This window comes from Sinohyriopsis cumingii, chromosome 6 (assembly GCF_028554795.1).
Source record: "Sinohyriopsis cumingii isolate HCF-2022 chromosome 6, ASM2855479v2, whole genome shotgun sequence".
In the NCBI taxonomy this organism is placed as follows: Eukaryota; Metazoa; Mollusca; class Bivalvia; order Unionida; family Unionidae; genus Sinohyriopsis; species Sinohyriopsis cumingii.
In genome coordinates this window covers 50,077,684-50,084,242 of record NC_142966.1, presented here as the reverse complement: position 1 = coordinate 50,084,242, position 6,559 = coordinate 50,077,684, and positions in this window count along the sequence as shown.

Below are 6,559 nucleotides of genomic sequence, written 5' to 3'. Positions count from 1 at the left end.
TTTCAAGAACAAATAATTATCGTTTCGTAGATTTTGATCTTGAAAAGGAACATAACAAATGTGCGTGTAAGTTTAGAAATATCGGAAAGGACTTAATTTAAATCATTATACAGCAAAAAGTATTGTCACGACCCTTGACCTGAACGATGATGGACAAAGGAAAACCGTATGAGCAAGAATATTTAAATCAAAATGACGAAATAGTCAATCTTTTTCTACGCGTTCACTGTGTACAGCCATCTCGATTATTTGCCCTTTCTTGATATGAAAATTTATCCGAATATATGAACGTACAAAACCGTAGAGAGCCATCCCTTTGACAATGACGGCCAGTTTTCAATTATGCAGAGCTCGTAGTTGGGGCGATATATATGTTGCCAGAAACCCGACGCATTTGTGTAAGAGTTTCAAACACGTATTAGAATCAGCGTGATTTCAATACAAATTGTTGTGATTTTAAGAATGAAAGACAACAGGATAGATTTTCTCTGAAAAGAATTAATTACAAAGCAATCACCCTGATATTAATGTTATAAGGAAACATATCGTTCTTTGGTGATCGATAACAGACTGGAGATCTTCACTTCTGTTAATAGTATCCGAATCCATCAAATTCTTATATGATTAATTATATTTGTTCATATCAATGGTGCCATTTTAATGTACAAACATTGCAATGCGTACGAATACACAGACTGACATATTTATGACATAGATATGTTGACTTTGCACTATCTAATGCATTTCGCAGACGATGTAGGACCAGAACTGCCTCAGAACTTGATATTTATGTCATTACTTTATCAACAGACTGAGAAAGGGACCGAGCAATATTAACCGTGGGTGATGTCGTATATGTCGACCTTTTCTGCAAACAGGCATTATTGGCTCCTTATTGTGAGATGTTCTTAATTGGTTCCCAATTGATTTCCATATTATAATGAAGAACGCACGGAAATAATCAGGCGACAATTCTGAGTGAGGAGGACTTGTAATTTTTAATTTAGTTTTTAATTCTGATAATAGAGATAGGCAAACACTATAAACCTAAAACGAAAACAAGATAGCAAATCGTCAAATTTGCATAATTCAACTAGGATAGACTTTTTACGGTTAAAAAAAATAATAAAAAAATCAAATAATGGAGATTACTTGGGAAATGTTGTCGTGAAGGAACTACTGTATTCCTGGCGTTGTAAAGGTATTGGTTCCGCCGTTTGGTCTAATATAAAAAATATTCGGGACATGCAAAGTCTCCGCAATATGCATTTTCAGGTTTTCAATATTGATTTCAAACTTCAAAAATCATGTTGAAAGTCTTTCACTTTTGTGGAAATTCATGAACTTGATTCTGATTACACTTCCATTTTATGACACCTTTGGCCTGCACCGTGAAAGATAAATAATATTTAGTATTATAAAAAAAACCGCACCTTATCCGTTTAACCGAAGGCCTTTACGTGTTATGTCTTCATTGCTTTTATCATATCTGATACGTAATGTGTCCAAGTCTTTTTTCGTCCTCAGTCCTCCACTGGACAAGACGGATTCCTCCCAAAACATTATTGATGATATCGGTGTATGAGCGAACGAGAGTTGTGCAATCCAACATTTTTGGCAGAAGAGATCCCCAGATTTTGCGATTCTCCTCACCCGAGGATATAACTCAGGTGATATTGGAAAGACGTTGGGGGGAAAGTTACCTGTATCTCACCGGCAGCTCGACAGGTAATAAAAAGAAGTCAGAATTTGAAGAATGAACCTTGCTAGATAGAAGAATACAGCCGTCATGTACCCCTGCCAAAAACTTTCTGACATGTTGTATCAATAGTAACATTTTTATTTCCTTTTATATGTCCGCAGGGAGCGTTTTGTTTCTTGTAAAGACGATAATTCTAATGGCTTGACCAAATATTTATGTTCTGTGACTTGTAGAGCATAAGCAATACAATTAAATGAGTGAATATTTTCATTAGAATTACATTCCCTGAAATAATATTGTACACATATGGAATTATTTCTATCAAACTTTCACACCCTAGTTCCACTGGGAAATATAGTTAGCCTATTTAGATATCACAAATAAGCACGTGACGTAGATTTGCCGCTTTTTTCAGCATTACACGAAGTTCTTCCAAACACTGCGCATGCTGTGTAACACATTCAATATGGAAAGCAATATACCATGATATATTCATTAATGGATTAACATTAGCCTGTAATAAATAATAATGCAAGAAACAAATTAGAGAAGAAGAAAACAAGGGAAAAATAAAGTCAGCAAGATGAAATTGTTCGGGGGAACATTTTAGGGTGGAATATGCAGACCAGTATCAAGTATTAAATACAACATTGACAGAAATCACAAAGTTTATAAAAAGAATACTAAGGGTATGTTGTTGTGTGGAGTACACCTGTAAAATATTATTCTGTTATTACAAATGCACAAAGCAGGGAATGGGAGAGAAGATACTTCTCTCAAATCCGCACCATGAGCATAGTGGATGTAAAATAAAACGTAATAATACAAATTAAAACTAAATAACACTGGTCAACAGTGAAATCATTACTGACTTGAAAAGGCCCTAATCTGTAGTATTTTGGTGTGCCGAACACGAATATAACCGTGAAAAATTTGTATTGGCTCTCGTTTTGAAGATATTCATATACCTCATTTTCTATGTTTCACTGTGTAAATTTCTCCAGTAGGACTGCAGCAACATCCGGAATAATGATGTAACATTGCATAATACCATCATGCTCACATCATCCACAGTTGATTGCATCATTTTCTGATGCAATGCAATACTAATGCCATGCGGCTGCTGAAGTAAGTTGACGTCAGCAGTGTACTATACATGTGTAGGCCTATTATACTAATGCCAGGCGGCTGCTGAAGCTGACGTAAGCAGTGTACTATATAAAGCCCAATCAGATAGGTTCAGCATTTAAAATATTTTAGACGTTGTGCGAGACAGTTCAAGCTACTGTTACGTAAAACTTATTATTTTATCCATTTACGTACAATAAAGAACAGTAATGCCTCGAAAGTGTGTTAATACCGCGGACAATTTTTGCTATATTTGTGGGGAAGTGACATTTGCCAACCAGAAGAAAAGTATCAATTCTCAAGTGAAGAAGGCATATCATCTTTACTTCGGATGCAAGGTTGGTGACCAAGACAAGCCTTGGGCTCCGCATATATGCTGTGCTACATGTACAACACAGCTTTCACAGTGGTTGAATTGCAAAAGGTCATCAATGCCGTTTGCAGTCCCAATGGTGTGGAGAGAGCCAAGCAACCACCTAAATGACTGTTACTTCTGCTTGGTTCCTCCTCTTTCCGGCGGAATAACGAAGCGAAAGAAGTCGAGAATAGTCTACCCAAACATTCCGTCTGCATTGAGACCAGTTCCACATGGTGAGGGACTTCCTATTCCAGAACCTCCAGCAGAATATTCTCTTGATTCATCTGACGAAGACAAAGGTGAGTCGACCTGTTCTTCTCCTGGTCCATCAGCATGCAGTGATCCAGATTTTCACTGTGGTGCATCATCAACCCCACACAGAATAACACAGGAAGAACTAAATGACCTGATTCGTGATTTGGACTTATCAAAGAACAAGGCAGAATTGCTAGGATCAAGACTCCAACAATGGAATCTTCTAGTAGAAGATGTCACAATTACTGCATATCGAAAGCGCCACCAGCAATTGGAGCCTTTCTTCAGAAAGGAAAGTAATCTGATATTCTGTTCCGATATTGAGGGCCTCATGAATGCTTTAAAAATCACTCATGACCCACAAGAATGGAGACTATTTGTGGACTCTTCGAAACTGAGTCTCAAGGCTGTGCTTTTGCACAATGGAAACATTCTTCCATCTATTCCAGTAGCGTATGCTGTCCACATGAAAGAGACATACGATAACTTAAGGCAGCTACTGAATTCCATTGAGTATAACAAGTACAGCTGGCACCTCTGTGGTGATTTGAAGGTAGTTGCCCCTTTAATGGGACTGCAGCAAGGATATACAAAATACATGTGTTTCTTATGCGAGTGGGATAGCCGAGCAAGGGAAATGCACTACATGAGGAAGGAATGGACTCACAGGCAGAATGTAGCCATTGGAGAGAAGAATATCCAACACCCAGCTCTGGTTGAGGCTCAGAAAATCTTGCTACCACCCCTTCACATCAAACTAGGTTTGATGAAGAACTTCGTGAAAGCCATTGACCGGACTTTGCCAGCATTCCGATACCTGCATGAAAAATTCCCTCGACTCAGCGAAGCAAAGATTAAAGAGGGAGTTTTTGTGGGTCCTCAGATTCGAGAGCTTTTCAAAGATGACCGGTTCAACAAGTTGCTGGAAGGTGACGCGAAACAAGCATGGAATGCTTTTCGCCTAGTTTCTACAAACTTCCTCGGAAATGTTAGGGCAGAAAACTATAAGGAACTAGTAGAAGACATGTTGATGAAGTATAAGAAACTTGGCTGCAATATGTCTCTAAAGATTCACTTCCTTCATTCCCATTTGGATTTCTTTCCTAGCAACTGTGGTATTGTTAGTGATGAACACGGCGAACGTTTTCATCAAGATATCGCAACAATGGAACAAAGATACCAGGGAAAATGGTCCACTACAATGCTGGCTGACTACTGCTGGACACTCCTCAGAGATGCTCCCGAACAGCTGTACAAGAGACAGGCGAAGAAATCTAAGATGTAGTCAATGACTTGATTTTTTATAGGTAGGCTATTACAGTTGACCTTTTACTATTGGAATGCATTTCGTTATGTAAACATTAATTTCTTGCAGATTACAAAAAAACTAGAGCCAATTTTGCAATTTGACTGTCATATTCGTGTTCAGCACATAAAAAATTGATAAGAATTGACTAATTTTATTTCAGTAACATGACTTTTGTAAAAATTTGTTGTCCAGTGTAATCAGCCAGTTCATGTGGTATCTCACTCGATCTGTCATATGTATTACAAGATTCTTGTCTTTTGCATATTTTTAAACTATAAAATCCTTAAACTATAATGTTTGTAAATTCATTTTGTACTGCGTATGACCTTAAAGTTGCAGGAGTTAGAATTACGTCAGAAAAATGTCCATCTGCACCAGTTCAAAGTTAAGTACCAAGCAATAGAGAACCCATATAAGTTAATTTAATGGCAGATATTGGATGCATACTAGCCTTTATAAACCATTTCATCAATGTTACCTGTCCACGCATTCTATTGCCTTTATCATCACGCAGGTAAATTTTAAACATGAAAGTATAACTGGCCAATTGTATCATATGGATATTTCTAACACCAAACAGTGCGACCATCATCATCGATATCTATCATTCCATCTCTTCATGCGTACATTCCGTCTGTGCATACATTCATCCATCCGTACGTGCGTGCGTGCGTGCATGCATGCATGCATGCATTCATACATACATACATACATATACAGCCGCAAAAAAGGAAACTAAACGATATGTCCAGATCCTTTTAGTAAATAATAAATGACCATACTCTACAATATTTATGGTAAAGACGTCGTGAAAGTTCTGCCTCTTTGCAGGTTAATGTGTCCGTATTAACAGATGGTTTCTGCTCTCTTTGACAACACGTTTCGTCGACTCTTTGCAGAATAGAGGTCAGGCGTCTGACTGGGCTATATGTGTGTATTATGAGTTTGTACCAGTTTATCCCTCTAATAAAAACTACAGCTGGCCTTCCGAGCTGGTGGGTTCTTTGTATATTAAGAAACTTTATACCTTTTAATTGAAATATAAAACGGCGATAATATTAACAGGGGCACTTTATTGGAAAGTGTATAGATAAATTTTCATACTCCAATGATATCTGGCTATGAAATATCTCGATAAGATCGGGATCCGCACAGAAGCGGTCTCATTATTCAGTTCTTATTAAGAACATATTTTATTTGGTGCTACATAAATGATCAACCAATTTAAAGTAACTGTCAGTTATAGACATTTGACTGCATTTAGCACCGACATGCCGACACAACGAGATTAAAATTCAATTCTTCTTGCTGCGAGGCTTGGATTTCATTACACTAAGAATGTGAAGAACGGGTAGCATATAAAGATTTTGTTTTCTACAAAGGATTCATCTAACTAATACATTAAATCTGACGGGAAATATGAAGTTATCTTTCATCGATTATCAAAGCAACGTCAGCTCAAATTTTTCAAGAATAAGTATCAATTAATACTCTTAAGGTATAACCAAGGACACAGTTGCAGAAATTTTGCGAGAGATGACATTAAGATAAAAACTAATGATCGTTTACATTGTAGGTTATAAAGGAGAGCCAAAATCAAAGCAGACCCTAAATCATAACAATATATCGCCTTACACACTTTGTTAGTCACCACACTTTTTTATTACTTCAATATTGGTTCATAGGTATCGCTATCGTACTGAGTGTCACTCTAAGATTTTAGTTACTACATTAATTGATATTTATATTTTTTAAATTCACCCTTATGGTCACTTTATAATCTATATGTCATCGTTGTCGTCACCAA